This window comes from Prionailurus viverrinus, chromosome B3, assembly GCF_022837055.1.
Source record: "Prionailurus viverrinus isolate Anna chromosome B3, UM_Priviv_1.0, whole genome shotgun sequence".
NCBI classification, from domain to species: domain Eukaryota; kingdom Metazoa; phylum Chordata; class Mammalia; order Carnivora; family Felidae; genus Prionailurus; species Prionailurus viverrinus.
In genome coordinates, this window is record NC_062566.1 from 59,493,098 (window position 1) to 59,517,174 (window position 24,077).

Consider the following 24,077-nt stretch of genomic DNA (forward strand, 5'->3'; position numbering starts at 1 on the left):
CTTCTTCTCACTCAAACAATTTATTTTAACATCTTTTGTAAGTCTGGTTTAGTGGTGATGAACTCCTTTAACTTTTGTTTATCTTGGGAACTCTTTATCTCTCCTATTTTGAATGATAGGTAGACCCTTCTTACTTGTAGGTTGTGTTGTTTTTTGTTTTTTTTTTTTTTTTTACCTTTCAGTACTTTTGGCCTGAAAAGTTTATGCTGAAAAATTTGCTGATAGCCTTATGGGGACTCCCTTACATGTAACTGTTTTATTTTCCCTTGCTGCATTTAAAAATTATCTCTTTATCACTACTTTTTTGCCATTTTAGTTACTAAGCGTCTTGGGGTGATCTCTTGTGTTGATTTGTTAGGGGATGTCTGTGCTTCTTTGATCTGGATGCCTCTTTACTTTCCCAGATTAGGGAAGTTTTCAGCTATTATTTCTTCAAATAAATTTTCTGCCCCCCTTCTCGCTTTTCTTTCTTCTCCTTCTGGGGGTCCCTATAATGCAAATGTTATTCTGCTTGATGATGTTGCTGACTTCCCCTAACTTCTTCTCATTATATATATATATATATATATATATATATATATACACACACACACATATATATATGTATATATATATCAGAAAATTTATTATATACTTTAGAATAAAAAATACATATGTATATGTATATTTATATGTATATATATGTGTGTGTGTGTATACACACACACACACACACACACACACACACATACATCTGCCATTGATTTCCCCCTAGTGTATTTTAAATTTCACTTATTGAGTTCTTCATCTCTAATTGGTTCTCAGATCCCCCCCTTTTTCTCAAGCCCAGTGAGTATCTTTATGACCATTGCTTTGAATTCTTTATCAGTCATATTTTTTTTTATCTCCATTTCATTTAGCTCTTTTGTTGTGATTTTGTCCTATTCTTTTATTTGGGATATATTCCTCTGTCTTCTCATTTTGTCTAACTCCTGATGTTGAAAGTAGTGACCTTATGAAGCAGAGGTCCTGTGGTGCCCTGTAACACAATGCCCCTATTTACCAGAATCAGGTACTTGGGGGTCATATGTGCATTATATGCACTCTACTGTTGTGGCTGAGCAGTGTTTGCAATCAGTTTAGTTGGCTGCAATGGCCCACTTTGCCTGTTGTAGGCAGGGTTTATTCCTGTACTGTTAAGTGGCCAGTCTGGGTCCACTGTGGACTTATTATTGGGTGGTATCAGAAGTCAGACTAGATGACTGGCCTGTCCCTGAGCTGGGACTGCAGTCATCCTAAACTGCAGGGCTCTTTTCCCATAGTGCCCTCTGAGAGGCCTTCATTGGTGGGTGGGGCTGGCAGTTACACCCAATGCCTATTCCCGGTCCATCTGCCAGGGAACTCACACAAAACCCGCAGGGCTCTCCCTATACTGTCCTCTGAGAGGGTGGGCCAGGCCAGCTGTCATACCAGATGCCTGTCCCCAGTCCATCTGCTAGGGCTGCAGTCACACTAGGTATCATGGTTTTAGCAAGGTAGGTGGAGAGTGTTCATTCATGCTGTAGGCTGGGGCAGGAGTGGGGAGTGAAATGGCATTTGCTAGCTCTTTGGTTCTTGGAGAATTCTCCTAAAGATCCCTGTTCCTCCAGCACATGTTCTGAGATTAGTAAACAAATCTCCTTTATATATACCCCAAATGCTTTTCAAACCTCTGCTTCTATGCTGCATCTCTGAGGGGTTGTTTGTTATGCTGGCTCATCCTTTGGCTCTCCCAGAGCTGAGCCCACTGATTTTCAAAGTACTTGGAGTTAAGCCCTGCTGATTGTGAAAAGTCATGATGTTAAGCTCCACTGGCTTTCAAAGCCAGATTTTGTGGAGACTAGTCTTCTCAATGCAGGTCTCCCATGCCCGAGGTGCCTGATGTGATGTCTCTTCCTCTCCCTTCTCCGTGCGTATGGTGTCCCTCCCATTTGTGTTTGGTCTTGTTGGGAATTTGGTGCCCAACTGCATCTCTGACCCTCCTAAGCTTTTGAATGGGGCATTATCTCTGTGATTAACTGTGTCAATCTTTAGGTCGTTTTCTGAGTTAGTTGCACTGACATGGCACATAGGATGTCACCTATGTGCATCCATGAGTGAGGTGAGCTTAGGATCCTCCTACTCCACCATCTTCCCAGAAGCTACATAATATTCTTTATAGTAAATCTGATTTAAATTTGATCTTGCTGAATGTCTTGTTTGATTTTTTGCCAAACTCTTTTATCTATAGCAAATCTATAGCAAATTTATACATCTTGTTTTGCAAATGGTGTTGAACTTTAATGTGCTATATCTATTCCAAAACTATTTATTGTCATTAAATCTAACATTATCTACTGTTAAATAATTTCTCAATTCTATACAAATTATATTCATTGATCTGAATCCTTTTTTAGCTTCAGCACTTTGTATGTAGGAACTTCAACTGTTCTTCACAATGTGAACAACTTTACTGCTGAATTGGATAACAGTTTCAAATGCTTGTTGGTAAGAGATGAGCAGTAGCACACCATTATACAGTATTTCTACCCTACAGATACAAAGGATATAGATATTTAAGAGTATAGATAGTAGTAAAATGAAGTAAAATTATTAGAAAGTAATGAGTTTTGAGTATTATCTTTATTTTTAATTTAACTTACTTGGTTGGAAATGTATATGATTTAATTTAGTAGTTGGACTGAAAATTTAAAAATCAGTTGTAGTGAACCAGTACAAGACTTTTATAGCATACTACTAGATTACTGTAATGTCTCCTTTTTCATTCCTGAATTTGGCAGTTAATGTGGTCCCTTTCTTATCCTTTTTTTTAAGTCAGTCTTACCGTGGGTTTGTCCATTTTATAAAGTTTTCATTAGATAGATTTTGACTTTGTTGATACCCTCTATTGTATATTTATATTTCATTAATTTCTATTCTTGCCTTTTCTCTTTTCCTCTGCATCTACTTTGTTTTTAATTTGCTATTCTTTAAGTCCTTGATATGAATGCTTATATCACTGGTATTCATAGTTTTCAAAATATGTTTGTACTAAAGAGTGTAAATTACCTTCTGAGCACTGCATTTGCTTCATCTCACAAGATAGCTTTCCAAGGTTTTATGATTTATTTAATTTTAAAGTATTATTTATGGCATACTTGATATACAATGTATTATACATATTTAACAAGTATAATATTTAACAAGTACAGTTTGATATGTTTTGATGTTTGTGTATACCTGTGAAACCATCACAATTGTGTAGAAGTTTTTTTATGGACCGTTACTCTTGGATAATTTCCTAGGAGTAAAATGGCCAGGGCACATTGCAGGTGTTTGCTTATCTTTTTAAGAAACTGCCTTGAGGAGGGCACCTTGTGGGATGAGCACTGGGTGCTGTATGGAAACCAATTTGACAGTAAATTTCATATATTGAAAAAAAAAAAAAAGAAAGAAACTGCCAAACTGTTTGCCAACATGGTTGTATTATTTTGTGGTCTAACTGGTACAGTAAGAAAGTTGTACTTGCTATACATTATTATTAAAATTTGATATGATTAGGTATAATTTTAGAAATTTTAATAGGTTTATAGTAATATTTTATTATAGATTTAGATTACATTTCCCAATCTTATGTTCCTTTTTATTACTGAGTAGCATTCTGTAATATGGATATACCACCATTCATATTCATTCACCCGGTGAAGGACATATGGTTTGTTTTCCATTTGAAGCAGTTAGGTATAATTTGCTACAATTGCTACAAATATTCACTAACTATTTTTTTTGTAAACATGAGTTTTGATTTCTCTTTGATAAATACCTAGGAGTGTGAGTAATGGGTCATGTGGTAATTGTATGTTAAATTTTTTAAGAAGTTGCTGCATTGTTTTTGAAGTGGCTCAAACATTTTTCATTCCAACTAGCAATATACAGGAGTTGCAGATGTTCCTCTATCCATTTACATTAAGCCTATGTGTCTTTATATTTAAAATGAGTTTCTTATGGGCTACATATAATTATTATTTTTTTTTAAAAATCCAGTCTGACTCTCTCTACCTTTTAATAAGGTTCTTAAACCATTTAATTTAATGTGATTATTGATTGAAGTTTAGTTTAATCTATCATCTTGCCGTTTGTTTTCTGTGTTATTTTAGATTAATTGTGTAGGCATATTTTTATTATGTTTTTTTCCCAGTGTTGACTTATTACCTATAACTCTTGGGTCTTGGCTTATTTTAGTAATTGCTTTAGGGTTTATACTGTAAAATCTTTAATTTATTGCAGTCTACCTCCAAGTAATTCGATGCACTTTCCCATATAAGAACCCTATAACAATATATTGTTTCTCTGAATACCTAAGGCCATCATCCCTTTCCTATAATCTTGTGACCCAAGTTGATCTCTGTCACTGGATTTCTCATAGTCCAGAGTTATGTAGCACAGAATGTTCAAGGGCTATTTCAGTATAATTTCGTTCTCAAATTGCATTTGCTTGAGCTTAATCTATAATCACAATTTTACTATGCTTACTCTTGCTCCTTCTACTTTCCCTTATACTACTTTGGAGCCTATCTAAGTTAGGTAACACTATGCTGAAGTAATTGGTATCAGGTTTTTGTTTGTTTTTCTCAAGTTTTATTTCTGCTGAGCTAGAGATAGCTCTGGGAAAACACAGGAAGGATTCTAGGAAGTAAATGATCAAATGGGTAATTGATCAAATGATCAATGGGTAACAGTTTAAAATTTAAGTTGTCATATTTAACAAATTATACAAGTAGATTTTTCCTTTCTTAATGTCTAAGTATAGGGGCGCCTGGGTGGCTCAGTTGGTTAAGCGTCCGACTTGAGCTCAGGTCATGATCTCACGGTTTATGAGTTAGAGCCCTGCATCAGGCTCTGTGCTGACAGACAACTCAGAGCCTGGAGCCTGCTTCAGATTCTATGTGTGTGTGTCTCTCTCTTCCTCTACGCTGCCCACACTCTGTCTCTGTCAAAAATAAATAAACATTAAAAAAAATTTTTAATGTCTAAGTATAAAGAAACCTTTACTTTATAATCTTGGAGATTTTATTTCAAGATGTTTATAGAGTACATTTATATAAAATATATGTATTTTAACTGTGTATGGTAATGGACTTATTGTGGTAATCACTTTACAGCATGTACAAATACTAAATTATTATATACCAGAAAATAATGTAATGTTATAGGTCAATTATGTCTCAACTTTTAAAATATATGTATATTTATATAATTTTAATTATTTTATGGGTTAATTTCACATTTCATTCATATTTTAAAAATTGAATAATATCTTTAATTCAGTATTAGACTTTTGTTCATCATCCTAACTGTCCAGTATGAAGTTAAAAAAGAAAGCGACAAATTTTGACAGAATTCTTGACTTCCAATCATTTTTAACAGCATGTAGACATATATTATAACAACACAAATGTTTGTTTAACAAAATGTCAGATTTTTTTCCTCTGGAATTAAATATAAGCCAAGTGAACAAAATGACCCATTTTAATTTGACTTGGAATGGAAACCAGATTATAAATACCATCATGTGTATAATTTTCCAGTTATAATAAAGTGAGTAGGGTTTTTTGTTTACTTTCAGATTGACCTCAGAGTATTTCTTTTGCCTCTTGAAGTGTTCATAGTAATCATTAAATAGAACACTACATTTTCTCTATATACCAAAATTCCTCTAGAAATGTTCATGTCTGAAAGAGAAATATTGCAGGGCAAAAATAAGAGTTTTAGGCAAGTGTAATGTCATATGGTAAAATTTCCATGGAAATAATATTTTCATGAGTAATGAAAGAAATATTATGAGCAAGTTCGTAAGCATATTCCTTGGGAGATAGTTTAAAAGGTGTAAGAATGCTAAGGATACTCCAGAAAGTACTTCCCTTTTTCCAATTCAGACCTTATTAAGATATAAGGCTGTTTTTCTCAGTGTTTTAGGTGCAAATCCACTATCAAAAGTCACCTTGACTTTGAAAAGTTAAGACAAGCACATTTTAATAAACCTTTAAAAACAAAGTATTTCTTGAAAGATTATTGCTTTTTAAAAGTTGGTATTTTTAATGTAGAACTTCCTTAGGCACACAGGATATTGTTTTAAGGGATCACAAAGTTTGATAAATGAGCCTTAAAAATTGCACCCAGATTTGTCTTAAAGAAAACATATAATAAAACGAGATGTTAGACTATGATTGTGGAGTCTTGAAACTTAACATACTTAAAATAGATTGAAAACAAATGAGAGGGTATAAAACACATTCTCACCAAAGGGTTAAGATCAATCATAAATATCATTCCAAACCAAGAATAATGGCATCATTTATTGTCTGCAGACATGTGTCTCTGTGCAGTATGAAGCTTGATCCTAGAGCTATTAGTAAGTTGAAGTTTGGCTCCTGAAATGCACTCTAGGTCAGCCAATCCATAATTATTCATTTAATGTGTCAAATCATTGACTCGGCTACACAAAGACTTGATTGATAAGTGCTGTTACTAAGACTAGTGCCAAAGGTATGCTTAGTTCAAGGTGCACGGAGTCACCACAGGATTTGACATACTGGGCCAGCTCCTGCTTAGTGAGCTGGTCTCCCATACCTTTCAGAGATGGATTAACTTTTCCAAGCCATCAGAATCCATTTTCAATTGCAGCCTGCTGGGAGACCAAAGGAAGCAGAAAAATCATTCCTTTGCTCTTAAATTGATTAAAATCTGAGTAAGAGACAGAAGCTATACAGTAAAATCTATTATCCCTCATGGTTGGGTAAAGAGTTCTAGACAACCAAATATTATGGTCAAGAGTCCATGTATGTTTAAAGAATTAAAAATAAAAATAGAGTCTTAACTCCACATGTCATAACATAAAGCATAGTAATAAAATATATTTATAATGATTGAAAAAGCACTTCAGTATTTTAGTCTCAAAGACAACATTGTAACCATTTGTCATATTTACCAACCAGCTTAGCCACAGTAGAAACTGAGCCCTGATTAAAAGGGGCTGATTCTCTGCAGCTTCAGGGAATTTTGCCACCTGGGCTTTTCCTAATCTACCCCCAAGGAGGAACCCCTCTGTGGGCAGGTCCTCAGTTATGATTCCCTGTAGTATGATTTGTTTTCTTCACCTTCATGCCCTGTGATCCCATGATGGAAACTTTTATTGGTAAGGTCCCAATATTTTGCCAGTCTCATTCTGTTCCAGATGCTGTTTTAGGTCCTCCTTTTGTTCTAAACCTGAAGCCTGCAGCCAGTGTTTGGTTAATTCCTTATTTATCCCTGAGAAATGAAGACTCTTAGCTTAGGAGGAGATTTCATATATGACACTGCCATTTCCATGCTTATAGAACAGAGATTTCCTGTGGCTCCATTACAAAAGACATACTTACAAACATGGGAAAGAGCTAGGGAGTAATGAGTAACCCAGGCTGATGGAGCCAGCTTGTCTCACCGCCAGCACCTCACACTTGAACATATATGGAAGTTTGAGACTTGTACTTACTTGAAGAGTACACAGAGTACAAAATTACAATCATCATCAGTGTCATTGGTAAGAAAGCTTACTTTGTATACCAAAAACAGTACTAATATGGGGGTGATGTTTCTTGTTACTATACCCAGAAGGTGAAAGGCTCACTCAGAATTTTAGAGGAAACGCATAGAACACGTAGGAAAATGTTCTTCCATTAAATAACCATCTAAAATTTAGTGCCCTAAAGTTAGTTTAAAAAAGAAATGCCTAAAATATTGGAAAATATTTGTCGGGATTAATATCTTTGGAAGAAGTATTTATTTACACTATTTCGAGATGAACTGAAGATGGCTAAGATACTTATTGTCTTTTTCAAATTATCAACAACAGTCCACATCATAGTATTGCCTTTTGGGGCCTCTGTCATTCATAAGATGTTTACTCACAAAATGTCATGAGAAAATCAAATGCAGTGAAGGCAACATTTCATCATCATGGAAAAATGAAGAATTGTTTCCTTGTGAAAACATATTTCTGTATTAAAAAGCACCCTGCCTATCTACGGAGGAGAGAGCTCCAATCAGTAAGACATTTAGATCCCAGTAGAAAACATCACAAAGAACATGAACAAATCATAAGAAGAGGAAATGTAAAAGACTAAGGAACAGTTATTTTTTAAAATGTCCTTTTACAATAATAATAAAAAATACTGAGTAAAACTAAGTATCACTTCCTTCCTATAAGAGTAGCAATCACTTAACAAACAAGATAATATTCTGATCTTGCAAGGATATGGAAGATAAGAGGTGTTAGAAATGTCAATTGATAAACTCTTTATAGAAAGCAAAATGCAACTTTTTCTAAGAGCTGTAAAATGATTATGATTTTTGATGCAATAAATCTACTTATGAGAATCTATGCCGAGGAACTAATCAGAGATGGTGACAAAGATTAGTGCAAAAAACTCCTCTTCTGCATTGTTTATAATGGTAAAAAACCCCACAAAAACATGGCCTAAATGTTCAGCAATAGGAAAATGTATAAATAAAAAATAGTAATTATATAAAAGGAAATGTGATGAGTCATGTATACAGTTCTTTAACATTAGACACATGAAGAAATGTCCATACTCTAACATTTGGTAGAAAACAAAGCCTGTATAAAGGACAGAAAAGCATTACATAACAAATTGTATATCATTAATATATAGTATATATAACAATATATTATTAATAAATAGTTGTATTAACATATATTACTTGTATTATTAGTATATAACATATACATTACAAATTTTGTGTGTAAAATGAACCACAATAGCATTTCTGATTCCTCCTCTTATTGGATGTCAGTTATTAGTTTCACCAACTACACATGCTATATCCTGAAAAAATTTGATTTTAAATGAAATAATGCCATGTTTATAGAATGCATGTTGAATATCTCTATGACATGTTTTTATCAAATGTTTTTTAAACTCAGTACTCAGTTACCTTATACTTCCTCTGAGACTAGTGTGGAATTAGCTACATATGCCACCATTTGGGAAATATTGGAAGAGAGAAGGAAAAACAAAAGAGAAACAAGCACTTGCATGTTGGTTTGGTATACTGGGTGCCTAACTGGCAATCTCACAGTGTCATTTCTCCCTAGCATCTCCAGTGTTATGAGGGTTGGGAAGAATTGTTTGTTTTGCAATAAAATTAGAATGAAAAATTCTACTTTGTAAATTAGATCAAAAAATTAAAATGAGAGAATGCATGTAAAGTCAGAATGTATGCATCTAAAGAGAATAAAGTAAGTCATGTGAGAATTTATGTGTACATTGCCTGGGAAAAACAAATATCAAAAACCCCAGAATATTATTCCCAGAAGCCAGATGGCTTAATGCCTTTGAGGTTGTATGGTCTGGGCTCCAACCCGAGGTCTATGACTTGCCAGCTGTATTGTCTACAGATTGAGTTATTCTTTTTACTCTTTATTTTCATTTGTTAACAATCTGCCTAGCTCTCAGTACTATGGTAATGACTAAATGATTATATATACTCTCATATATATGAGTAGAGAGCAACATTATAATGAAGACACGATCAAGGTATGGAATGCTTTATGAAAAAATGTTATTCCATCTTACAGAAAATACAAATATTATTTTATAAATCAGAATTTATAAATCTTGACTCCTCATAAATAGATGTTAATGTCATTATATATTAAAATGTTATTATTTTTAAAATTAGCATGTTAAAAACCAAACTTAATTTAACTTCATTTAAATAAGTGGAGTCTAATTGATGAAGTCTAATATTAGTGGTGAGGGATTAAGTAAGGGAGAGCAGAGGTGGGAAACATTCCAGAATTTATCTTTTTCTAAGTTGTGGAGTAACTTGTTTTATTTTCACTTATCTTTCTGTGATTTTTAAAAATATTTTCAAGAATATTTAATGGCCATGAATTATTATTATAGTTTTTTAAAAAGCAACTAAAATTATGTCATGTTTTAAAGTGCATTTCTAGGTAAGGAGCCTTTCTTTAGGCCTTAGAAAGTAGCTGCCGGATGAACTGAGATGTCTTAGTGATCACTAGCACACCTGAACTTGGTCCCCTGTGTCATTCCTAATTCACAAGTCAACACTTTCTAACCCTCTTGACATCATTGTTTTCCTTGGACTAAACCAGGAGCTATAAGTGAGGGGTTGGGCTGTGTAGCAGGTTGAATGGTGGTCCCCCAAAAACGATATGTCCATATCCTAACTCCTAGAACTTGGGAGTGTGACTTTACTGGGGGAAAAAAGTTGTTTGCACATGTAATTTAAAATCTCAAGATGAGATCATCGTGGGTTATGTGGGCTCACCTCAATCCAATGACAGGTGACAGGAGACTAAGAAGAAGACACTGATAAAGCAGAAAAGACCATATGAAGTTGGAGCCATGTGAAGTGTTGCAGCCACAAGCCATGGAAAACCTGGAGCCACCAGAAGCTGGAACAGACAAGGAAACATTCTCATTTTGAGCCTTTGGAGGGAACACGTCCCCTCCGACACCTTGATTTCAGACTTCTGATCTTTAGACTGGAAGAGGATGAATTTCTGTTCTTTGAAGCCTCCTGATTTGTAGCAATTTGCCACAGGAGACTCAGGAAAGTCATACAGGCTGCCAGGAAATTAACTCCATAAAATAACTTCTCTAAATCAATCCCAAGTGAGCCCCCTTTGTCTTTTATTTTTTAAGGCACATATCTCCTTAGAACTGCTTTGGAGAGGACTCCAAAGCTCTCTGCAAATCAGTGCTTCCTAATTCCACACATTTTCCTTCTTTGTTGATCTTTGAAACAATGGTTCTCAGCCTGTGGGTCATGGATGCTTTGGTGGAGAGTGCTTTTAAGGCCATGTGTCTGGACTCTTTCTAGGCACTGTGTTATATCAGATATATGTATTAAAGTTTTGCCAATATCAGTAAACGGGGTTATTGAAACAAAAAATTGTATCACATGGTTATCAAGTTATGGTGGATAGGTAATCTTTCAGCTAATTCTCAGTTACTATCATGGGGCACCCAAATCTTTCTGACAAATAAGGGAGGTCTTCACATTGAAAAGATTGAGGCCACTGCTTTAAATTCAACACAACACCTTTCACTCATTATAGAACAAATTATTCTCTTCTGTAACAATATAGGACCTTCCTCACAGTAGTACTGAGATTATTCATTAATTATAGTGTTGTACGATGTGTAGATAAATGAATGAACTTCACCTTCCTGTGACTTCTTATGAGAGTATCATATATATTTTAGGCTCCAGGGAATATAAAAATGAATGCATGTTGAATTGAATTAACTGAACATTTTATACTAGATTGATAAAATAGACAGTAGTATTACTACATATTGGATCAATTTTTAGCTTTGGGAATTCAGGGCTATCTCTTTCAGCCTCAGGTTCCTAAACTGTAATACGAGCTAGTTTTATTGTGTGTGGAGAGACTAAGTGAGATTATGTATGTGAAATTCCCATCAAAAGGCCCAGTATATGATAGATATGGGTGTAACAGCCCCATCCCTTTGTATCCTCCAGCACTCAGGTCCTTTGCATCACCAGAGAAACCCTGGGAGAAATGCTAACTCTCCCGAGCCACACGTTAGTTATCATTTGGTCATGTTTGTTGCTCTTGATCAGACAATTTGCCTGAAAGGAATGTGTTCCCTTACTGAATTTTAGGAGAACATCCAGAATCAAATTAAAGTTCTTGTTGACTCGTATGTCATTAACAAGAAAGATCTGACTTTATCTATACATATCCTAAGCAATTCTAGTAACTGAAAAGTGATCATGTTTTTGGTTGGATGATGAAACATATGTATTGAAATGTACAAGCATCTTGGTTTCAGAGACAAAAGAATTGACTGACTGTAAGGCCAATGAGAAGATGGTGTGGGGTGAGGAGTCCTGTTATTTGACTCTACCAAACTCCAGGGCAGGTTATATGCTTATAGTCTTCTTTTCAGTGAGACAAACCTGGTCTGTTTATTTGGTTTGTTTAAGTAATTAGTTGTAAAATTAGGTTGGGATTTTTTAAGCTAGGGGTAGTTATTCTTTATGGGTCTGGGCCCTGAACAAAAATATTTCTTTAAGTTTTTTATTTGAGAAGAGCTTTCTTCAGGTGAGCTCTGGCAAACACTGTAAAAATGTATAAATCTGGAATGCTGGGAAGTATAGAAAAGGGAAGGAAATTACCTCAGTTTGGCAGGAGGCACAATGTTACTTTCTTTAATAAAATGCATCCTCTGTCCTAACTAGCCCGATGCAGCCCCATTGAGCATTTCATTGTATTCTGTCACTTAGCCCTGCCAGCCAGAGAAGGCAGCTGACACTGTGTACCTGATGTTACAAAGAGCCTATGTGTCCCCACTCTGGTTTTCACATTCTTCCGAGGGTTTGAAGGGAAAGCTGCTTTGTTACTCTTCTCAAGTCCTGTCACAAATGGTCTTTGACAGGTGTCCAGAAGGTCTGAGCAAGAACTGGTAGAGCTGGTTCCTGCCAGAAGTGCCACGTGCATTGAGGATGGGAGGCAGGGGGCAGGAAGGGATTCTGTCTGAAAGCACCCAGTGACTCTCCCCTAGCACTGGCAGAGAAAAACCACTTTCTAGGGGACAAATAGACATGACTGGAATGGAAGGGAAGTTCTGATAGGAGGGAGGACAAAGCTTGGGAGAGCACAGCGACAGGTCACAGAAGCCTCTTGATACCTTAGCTTCTGTCTAAGGGCTACGTTGATATCCATGACATTCCAGTCAATCAACTGGCCAATTTTTGTAGTGGGAGAATACATCCCTATGTGTGCTTCCATGTGTTTTATCTCTAAAATTCTAAATGTGCCTTTTATCTAATGGGTACAGTGATAAGTAATGTCATGCCTGTATTATACCATACTTGGTATGTTCAGCAAATCTTTCCTACTAATGATTCCAATAATGATAATTCCACACCCTTACATGTATGCATGTTATGACTAGCACAACTGATTGTGTTTTTTTGTATTAGAATCAAAGTATTAAATATGGGCCTTAGAAGTATTTCCTAATTATTAGAACTGTGTTTAACATACTTTCTTTTTTAATATACAATGACATTCATATTTCTTGAACTCCCGGTTTTAGTCCTAGGACCTTATTAAGAGAAGCCAAATCTCTTCAGCCTCTGATAATGCAATTCAAGTAGCATATGAGTCCTTGGTTTTCCTCACAGCAACCTCCATACCTGTCAGTCTTTTCTCATCTTACTGCTCTGGGCACATGGCAAGGTTGATTGATGGTCACAATGGTCACAATGGTCACATGCATCCAGGCTGGGGCATACTTCAGAGAAACATAGGCAATTCTTTCCCTTGTTTATCACTGGGGCACCTGGTTGGCTCAGTTGGTTAAGCATCTCTTGATTTCGGCTCAAGTCATGGTCTCACAGTTCTTGAGATGGAGCCCCCTGTGGGCTCTGTGCCGACAGCATAGAGCCTGTTTAGGATTCTCTCTGTCTCCCTTTCTCTCTCTGCCCCTCCCCCACTTGTGCACTTCCTCTCTCTCTCTCTCTCTCTCTCTCTCTCAAAATAAATAAACATTTTTTAAAAGAAAAAGAAAATGTTTATCACTTACATGAGTCTCTCCATATAGATGGCAATCTCAAGATAGTGAAATATTTATTTATTTATTATTATTGAGGGTCTCATGGTCATAAGAAGTATATACAAGGAAAGAGTTGTCGTTAGAAAGTCTCTAATGAGAGTCTCTGTAAATCTGACAAAAGGAAATAATATTTGACAGCAGAGGTGATTAATGGAGTAGTGCAACAGGGGCCAATGAAATCCATTTCTTGTCTTTTCTCAGGAGAGTTCATAATGAGGCCAGTGACTTTCTCCAGTTCCTCAAACAGTGAAATTTTACTCTCTATCAACCACTGACTTCTCTCCTAGTAAATACAAAACCTAACTATTCAGATTCTTGTTACCTATCCTCTCTCAGGCCATACAAGGGATTTGGAGATGACTAAACACACCATTCTCCTATGTAATAGTGTTATGACAGTAGAACTAATGTGTGTACAAACTGACCTCCTTTCCCTAATTTAAAAAAAATCTTCTTTATAACATGTAGTGAAACTTGACACAAGGTGAAGAATGCAGGCCTTATATCCCTGTATCCATCTGAATACATACGGACGCATTGGAGAAGAGAGTAGTTGGAATGAGCCTTAAGACATGGGTGGGATTTTGAGAGTTAAAGGTGATATGGAGGGAATTATATGAGAACAATATAAAGACTCAAGATGATTATTGAATTATTATTACAGGGATTGTTTGATTCAGGCCATCCAGTGTACATGAGAATGGAGTATGGAAGGAGGAAGGTGGAGGAAGATGATTTCAGTAGTAAACTTTTTTTAATTACTGAGTTCCAGAACTTTTCTTGAGCAATTGTGCTAAAACCAACAGAGATAGAAGAAAGCATACCACACGATTGCAGTGTCTCATACTGTGGCACTTGACGACCATTATTGTGCAGGATTTAAAGCTAATATGTGGCATAAATGAAAAAGGCAGCAAAGTACACCTTGCTAAATTCCGAAAGTATAGTTATGGAAAATGATATAAAGTACACGGACAAAGCATTAACCATTTGACACAGGGATACTTAGCTGTTACCCTTTTTTGTTGTTGTTGAAATAGGAAGAGATAATTCAGGTTGCCCACAGCTTTGCCCCACATTGATAAGGGGACTCTGGATAGTTTAGACAAATTGGAGGTAAACATTGATTTAATTTATTGATACATACTTTCTTTTTATGCAAACTATACTGGCTTTATGTTGCTAATATAAATACAAAATTTCCTTTATAGACCAATTTATTTAAGAAAAAAGTTGAGTCAATTTGAAGGAAAATATTAGATAAATAATAGTGCAAGAATATGGCAAAAAAGTCAAGATGCTTTTCAAATGGCTAAAGTTTGGAAAACCCTGATTTATATGAACAAGACTGACTTTAACGTCCCCTAGTATTACATGTGGCTTCACTATACCTGATCTCTGCAGCAATCCCCCTGATCCCATTTGCTCAGTCTTCATATCTACCACAAGGCTGTGGGAAAGCGGGAGCGTCGTTGCTCCAAAGGAACAACAACAAAGATAAAGTAGCCACTGCCATCACTGTACAATCCAGATTAGCGTAAATTCTGTTTTCTGTTTTCACATTTTTCATCAGAGTAAATGTTGTCACCCTAACAAAACTGTCATCTATTTAAGGTTGGGGCTTAAATCCACAGAAACTCTGTGGGTCAAGTAGGAGTTTCGAACTGAGCTCTGGATTCAGCCACTTACCATCTCTGGGAACTACAGCAAGCCACCTGGCTACTGTGAGCCCTAGTTTGTAGAACTACAAAGAGGATACTAATACTATCTCTGTGGGGTTATGTGAGGGCTAAAGGAGATAAGAGATATCATGCCCTTCTTGGAAGTGATATATACCATGCTTACTCCCTCCCCTTACCTCTCATGTTGGCACAGCTCCTGCCTGCCTCTCTGACCCCATGTCCTACACTGAGTTCCTCTGCCTGTGACTCAGCCTTCCTGTTCTTCTCTCCCAGGTCCCACTGTGGGACCTTTGCATTTTCTTCTACCTGAGTGTTCTTACCCATACCTACAGATATCTTTTTCCTCACCTCAAATAAACTTCAATTTAAACATGATCTCTCCAGGGCCCGTGCCTGATGCCTCATTGAAATCACCCCACTGCCATCAATCAGCCCCACCATCTCTCTTTATCCCCTCTCCCACTTAAATTTTATTTATAGCACTGATTACTACTTGAAATTGCATCCTATATTTATTTGCTTTCTTGTTGATTGTCTGTCTCCCCCCCCTCCCCCCCTAGAATACAGGTGTTTGGCTTGTTCATCACTATATCCTTGGCCTCTGGAATGGTGTCTGTATTAATATTATCATTATTAATGAATCAAATTCAACAATTCTAAAGGAATTTTGAAAAATCACTACAGAATTTACTGATCACTTGCTAATACTAAATGGAGAGACATTCTAAACCAGTATAAAAAATGGTTTGCCTTAAAAGCATAAGAAATCATCATATACAAATTTTGTCTTGTTGTGGGATCAGAAGCTAATTAGTGGAACATTTTAGACAAGGGAAATTGCAGAGAAGGCACTGAATATGCAGAGGAGCCTGGAGAGGCTTCAGGGAGGAAAGGATGGGAGGGCACTGGAGGCAGAGGGTCCCCAAGCTGGCCGTCCGTGGGTGAGAAGCACGGTTGGAGGTCCTCATGACAGGTCTGTCCGGTAATGGGCACATCTGGGGGTGAGAGGATGGTGTATGAGATTTTCACCCCTTGTGTTTTCCTCAGCTCTCCAGTTGGGCTCTTCGGGAGGGTGTGTGAGTGTGTGTGTGTATGTGTGTGTGTATATGCGTGTGTGTTTCTTTTCCTTGGCTCCCAAGTCACATCAGTCTGCTCCTGGTACTTGGCAACCCAGCACGCTTCCTCCCACTAACGACAAGGCTGTCTGCAAAACAGAACAACATCTTTGAGATGGGGTGTTTATCTGGGCAGCGTACAGCCTCTGCAGCCCACAGGGGCCTCTCCTTCAAAGGCATTGCTGAACGGGGCTCACCTGATGAAAGCCCGAACTGTGTATGCTTGACTTGATTTACGGGCAACGGCCAGCTCATTAGGCGCACTGGCCTGAGGAAGCTAGTCGGCTGTGGGGACAAATGTTTGTGTAGCTCGGTGGTGCCCACAAGCTGTTTGCAGCTTGGGGGCTGAAGTACAAAGGGGGCAGTGATAAGCGGTTGTGGAATCCATGGCTGGCTCAGGGAGCACTAACTGCCCAGGAGATTGATATCTGGGGTGCAAAGGCTAAAAAAATTAGATTAATTTAGCTCAGCTGTGCTCACTGACGGATTGGGTTGCAGCTGGTGCTGAAACCTTAGAGATCAGACCTCAGCGATCGAGGGTCAAGTCTCAAGTTGGAAGGAAGGGAGTAAGATGGATTGCCTCTCAGCACGCCTGCTCCCCAGGAAAATGATAGCCTGCAAAGGCAGCCCAGAATTACAGATAATCCTATAGAGCATCAGTAAAAAAGTAAGTTATGTTCCTCGGGAGATGGCATTGGAAATTGGGAGCCATGTCTTCTAATCCTGGGATGTCACTTGGGACGAACTACTTTAAAAATTTTGTCAACTTCATGAAGTAAGAATTAAATAATAACAAAGGAACCTGAAAAACAAGTAGAACCTTCTCTGAATTCTGTTATTTTATTTTAAGGTATTTCCGCTATCCCTGCTAGTATAACGATTATTTTGTTGTGGCCCTGGCTCTTTATCTCCCAAGTTCATCTCCTTAGAAAATATCTCCACCTGTATGTTTGCCTTTAAAAAATTCTTTACTATCCCACTTTGATTCCTAGGTGGGAAGTCTAGTAGACTTCAATTTCAACACTCATGCAAGAAAGAAAACTTTTTTTTCACTAGCAACCCATTGTTCTGTGTTATTATTTGAGGGAACCACTCTCTTTTTTTAATGTTTGTTTATTTTTGAGAGACAGACAGAGACAGAGTGGGAGCAGGGGAAGGGAGAGAAAGAGGGAGACACAGAATCCGAGGCAGGTTCCAGGCTCTAAGCTGGCAGCACAGAGCCCAACGTGGGGCTTGAACTCATGAAACATGAGATCATAACCTGAGCTGAAGTCAGTCAACCGACTAAGCCACCTAGTTGCCACATTAAGGGAACCACTCTTAAGTTTACTCTTTATTAAATTGTCAACGCTTTCACTTCTTTTAATACAATTCCTTTTAAAGGTTACCATTTATTGAACACTTCCTATGTATCAGGTACTATGCAAATTCTTTATATAATGGAGAGAACCATTGTCCCAATTTACACATGTTGTTTAAGAGAGTAATGCCACTTCTTTTCTCCAAAGGGTCCAAATTTGGATGATAAATTTTATGATTACCTGTATATAATTAATTCAGAGATTAGAGTATGTGTATGTTATTAACTAATTGTTCAACCATTGGTGATAGAGTGAACCCTTATAAGGTCCAGACTATGAAATTGACCAAGAAAAATGGAAGACACAAACACTAGGTGAATTAAGGCTCTGTCCTCACAATGTTTCTCATTCAGTTGGTGAATGTAATTTTGGGGGTGGATTGAGGCTGGTACAAAAAAGATCATGTGCTTTTAAGACAGAAACTTGTAAAAATGTGCCTCAAAGAAGGCAGGGTCTTTTGGGAAATGCCATGTCACATGGTAGGATAACAAGTGATCTGGAAACTAGAAGACCAAGATCCCAGTCACTTTTGCAATTAAGCATTCTGGCCAGTGAGCAAAACCAGTCAGAAAAGCCAGAAGATGGCAGTGGATATAGAAACAGGATTAAAAAAAATATTATTTTCTACTTCTCAGCATGACCAGGCATATTTCTACTTAGGCAAGCCTCTCTCACTGAGTGAAAGGAGGAAAATGGAACCTACCAAAGACTGACCAACATGCCACCGACCAAATTATTATTTGGTTAAAGCACTTGAGAAACAAGATCAATATTCAGTGCTCATTTATGGACTAGTCCCATGATCCAAGGCAAATCACGTCTTCCTGACTGTTCCTCATTTATAAAATGGTGGCATTGCATGAGATAATATACAGGAAATTGCACGGAAAATTATAAAGCATTAAACCCATGAAAAAAAAATTTTTTCCCAATTGTATATCTCAGAAAGGTTGCAACAGTTCCCAAAGTCACACATCTACTAAGTAGCAAAGGAAAAACACTCATGTCTCCTAGTCACCAGCTCAGTGCCTCTTCTGTCACACACTCTACATCCCTGTAATGACTGGTAAAAGTCCAGTTCCTTAATGGAAGGCAAAGTGAAATCAAGGAATAGCCACAAACCACTATTTAAATAAAGCCACAAAATCAAACATTTACAGAGGGCAAAATTAGCATTCTTGGATCAAGTTCAGTGGCAGAAGCAAAAGGGTATACAACCATAACTGCTTTGACAGAAATTTGTGGGATGATGGTCCAGAGATAATAGGAGGTACACTACCTCTCAGAGAACAGGAATCTCATTTAAGTGGCCCCAGATTCAACCAACACAGAAATGTAAGAAGGAAGACTTCTGTGTAAAGGCCATTAATGAGAGCAAAAAAGAAGCCATCATGCTATAAACTTTAAGCAGGCTGTACCAGTACAGTTGTAGTGTAGAAGGTAGGGTTTGGAACAGGAGTTTTAAGCCCAGCTGCCTACAAGGATGGGAAATCGCATAAATGAATGAAATGGGCCGGGTATAAGAGACAGCAAGAAGTATGTGAGCTGTGGCAAATTGTAAAGACTATGCCACTACTCAGCTTTAGCCAAATGTAGCCATGTTGGAATGTATGACTTCTGTGGTTTGACCACACAAGTTTTCAAGAAAAGACAGAAATAAGGGTCAGGCTGGCAGTCCCTTTGCCTTTTTCCCACATTGGACCTCCTATATCACATGTCTGTCTTTTTTTGCTTTAACTCATATATTGGTGGGATAGACCCTCTTCCTAAGAAAAGGTGTAGATAGGATAGTTGATATTTTAGATTGGAAATGTATTCATTTTCTTATATTTGATTAACAGTTTGGCTAGGTATGAAAATAACTTTCCTTCAAGATTTTGAAGACATTACTTCACTTTCTCTTAGCTTCTGGTGCCGCCTTGAGAGTTCTTTCTCATTCTGAACCTGATCATGCTTATGTGATGTGCTTTATTTCTCTAGACATAAATATGCATTGTCTTTATGCCAGTGTTCCAAAGTTTCTAGTTTCTTATTCATAAAGTCTGGTTCACATCATAAAGTTTGGCCCAGTTTTGGAGGTTGGCAAAAATCACAAGTCATATTTGTCATTTGTTTCACTATGGATTACAAAAAAAGAAAAAAATGGAGGGTTGTGTTACAAAAAAAAGTCTCATGTTAGCATAACTCTTTCTTACTGTGTCATCAGTCTGGTGGGTTTTTTTTTCTTTTTTTTTATTTATTGTTCTGAAGAAGACTGTATCTTCTCAGTATTCTGTTGAACTATTCATTTCTACTATCAATTCTTCATTTCTAATAGTTCTTATTATTCTATAAATATATATATTATATAATTATATACATTATACATATATACATACATATGTAAGGTATGATATATAATAATATGCATACATATTCTGTACAAAATATACACAAATATAGAGGGAAAGCTTGAAACCTGTCTTAATTACCTTTAATGAAAAAAAATACAAACTGTAAATATAGTTAGTAAAGAAAGCCGTTAAAGGCTAGGCAAATGTTTTCTTCCTAAACCAGATTATATCATTTCTGCCTAGTGGTTCCTAAGTATACTGTGAAGTTATATTTTTAATTAAGCTGTTCATTAATTAAATGTACTTTTGGTTTTAAAAAAAAGGTATTTAGTCAGAAGCTGTGACTCCACATAAAGAAGAATAAGAAAGTTTTAAATTGCTTGTAACAGGCAGACTAAATGAAAACTTTAAAAATGCTACACCTTTAGAAGTGACCAGAAGCTCTTTCTGAATAACTCCATTGACTTGTGGTGTTTACATTGGCTTTTAAATGCTGGCTTCCATTCTTTCAAAATGATGAGGACAAATAGGACAAGAAATATTATAGTGAGAAGGTAATTTTATTAATTAGGATATTTGCTTATCTAGACTGAACCAAGCAGTCTCTTGCCCTAAAAAAGTGTTTTCAAAATTACAAAACAAGTAAAAGCTTAAAAAATGCCTTTTTGTTTTCTAATAGATTTCATAGAACATGGAGTCCCAGGGTTGGAATCTAAATTACCAATCTGAAGCTTACATTCCGTAGTGCCAATTAATTGGAGATAATTTTCTAAATTCTTGGTAAAATTTATATTTTTCAGAAAACACATACTTGAAGACATTCACAGAAAATATATGCATAAATAAATACTACCTTGGGTACATATCCTTCTAGAATGATTTTATTTTTCTGTTTTATAATTCCTGGAGGTAACTTGATTTAAATATATGAATGTCAGGTCTGCATCTTCTCACACTTTGGGGATCCAGGCTGCATTGTACTTCTCTCTCTTCTATTTTTCTAATGGTGATAAACCAAGAAACAAAACACTGCTTAAAACATGCTCTCTTGAACAAGATTTAAAATATGCATAATCTGTCCTCGTGGACTGGGGATGGAAAAGACCTAGAGTAACTCTGGCCTGAATTCATGACCAGCTGCTGCACAGCAGAGCCACCTGGAGAAGACATCATGGTGCTGTGATTATAACCCCAAGTGGCTTATTCTACACTGTAGATTTTTTTCAAAACTAGAGCAGTAGCCTGCGTACCTGGATAAGCATTTGATTTCTTGTCTTCACACCCAGCAATCTTGCTGTATAACAAATACATTCCGATTCCCAAGCTGATGCTCCTGTCCCATAACCCTCTAAGTTGTTGACTTAGGAACAAGAATGGGTTTGTGTTGATCCAGCCTCAGCAACCACCTTAGACAAACGTCATGCAGTCACTATGCCCCTTCTCCTGGCCTTTGTGGTCCATCTCTCCTCTTCTGATACCACCTTCAGGTATTTGGTGCTGTCCTTGGCCTACTCTGGTCTTCCTGCCACCATGTCACACTCAAGGCAACGACAGCTTTTAATTTGGAATTCCATAGCGTCCTTCTCCAATCAAACTTTATTTGTCCAGTTTCTGCTTCCTTTCGGGTCTTCTTTAAAGACAAGGAACAGGGAAGGCCGAAGCTCCACGCAGGAACCAAACTTTGGACTCAGCAGCACAACTTTCTAACGTGCTAAACAAAAAAGCCATATTTAAATCCAATACCAACACCTTGTCCTTACATGCCCCAGCCCCCATTGCAGGAGAAAACTGCTCTGGTGTGTTTAAAGGCTGAAAGTAAAGGAAGGAAACCTTAAGCCAAGTAAGTTGAAAATAAATATTATTTTTCTCTAAGACCGAACCAATGTGAAAAATCTCCTTTCAAGAAGCAAACTTTCCTATTAGTTCTCAATGTGTCCAGAAGTCAGAAATGGTCACCCCTCCCCCACACCTCCCCTAAAAGAAGTAAGTGGATGCTTTTTCTCAGATTGTAAACTCAGCATTATTTAGCATCTTGTCTAAACTTCAGCATTCTAGCGTTCAAAAATATTTTAAGCTGCCGGCTCAAAAATAAATAAAGAGATTTGGTCTTGAAAATCTTTTTTGGCAGCTTTGTTTGACTAAATATGTTTTGGAATACTTAATTTGATAATTCAAATCTTTATAGTGTTTTCCTAGAAACACATCTCAGTGCCCAAATGGCATTTTTAAATGATTGGAATGCTGATTGTAGCCATTGGATCCAGAAACACACAAATGTCAAAACACCATATATATATATATATATATATATATACACACACACACACACACACACACACACACAATTGGCTTTGCCTTTCCTGAGTGAGTCCAGGAAATGTAGAGGAAGAAAATGTCTGAATGGAAAAGCATATGTCACCTAAGGTTGATGTAGTTCTTGATTTTTGTCAGAGCATTTGGGAGGATAAAACAGACCAATGAAAGTAGGCTGGCTACAGAATGTTTTCCACGTAGGGGTTGTCTTTCTTTCTCTTTATTTAGTGTGCCATCCCTCCTCACTATCATTTATTGTTCTTATCAGTTAAAGGCTGGCACTACTCACTTTGATTATTGAATAAGGGAAACAGCCTTAAGTAGCCTTCTCTGCAGAAACACTTCATTCGTTTCATAAGCAGTTCTAGACTGAAGATTGTAGGAGATCATCCCCTCGCACAGACCTGTCTGGCTTGCATGCTGACAGCTCTCCAGTGCTCACCTCAGGGTAGGGCAGTACCTTGGGAGGAAGAGGGTAAGCTGTTCCCTTAGGGACTTGTCACCTGACACCACTGGAAAGCTCCGAATTTTCTCCTTCCCAGACGTACAAGCAAAACTTTCCATATATCCTACTTGTCCCAGTTCTTTTACCTTGCACTTGATCAATAAAAGTCAGGAATTAATTAACTTCGAAAGTTCTTTGTGATTGGAGATTATGAGACAGGTACTTCTTTATTTGGGGAAATTATAGTTTCTGTATTTCTGTTTAATAGTAAGCCATTTCTTATTATAGAATAAAAGGATCCTATTGTTGAACATAAACAAGAATAAAACTTTCCACCACCCAAAGATGACTTCAGGTCACTAGGGGTATAGATGTGGTGTGTGTGTGTGTGTGTGTGTGTGTGTGATCCTATATATTATACCAGTGTATTAGCATTTACTTACATCATTAAAAACCGTCTGTATAAATGCTATTGAGTAGCCATAGAATATTCCATTGTATGTTCCTCCTACTAGATTGACACATATGAAATTGCTGACATTTAATCTTTTTAACCTACAAAAAAATGGTAGTTTGACCTAGTTCAACCTAGTAAAATGTACTTAAAATTTGTTCTCCAGTTATTGGACATTGTGTCTAGCTTTTTTAAACTAAATAACTGACCTCTGAACATTTCTGAATGTATATATTTTTTCACATATTTAACCATTTCCTGAGAGTAATTTTCAGGAAAAGAAAGAATTAATTTAGAAGGTATGAGAAACATGAGGGCTTTTAACGCCTACTTTGAAATTCCTTGCAAAGAGGTAGTAGCAAGTAATGTTCTTGATTATATAGAAGAGTGCCAATTTTACCCTGTCCTCATAAAAATCGAGAATTAATTATAATACTTTTATTTTTCTAATCATATAGGTAAATATTACATACCATATTATTTAAACCAATATGTTTATTTTTTAACTTTATTTTTAATTTTATTTATTTTATTTTTTTAACCAATACGTTTACAATTAGCCTAATTTTAGTTCAAGATGAAAAAAAATGCAAGTTTTGAATGTATGAGATTAGCTGAGAGGCATAGCCTAAAACCTAAAATGGAATTAAGTTTCATGTAGTGATATTGAATTACTCTGTTATCCCAGATCCATGATA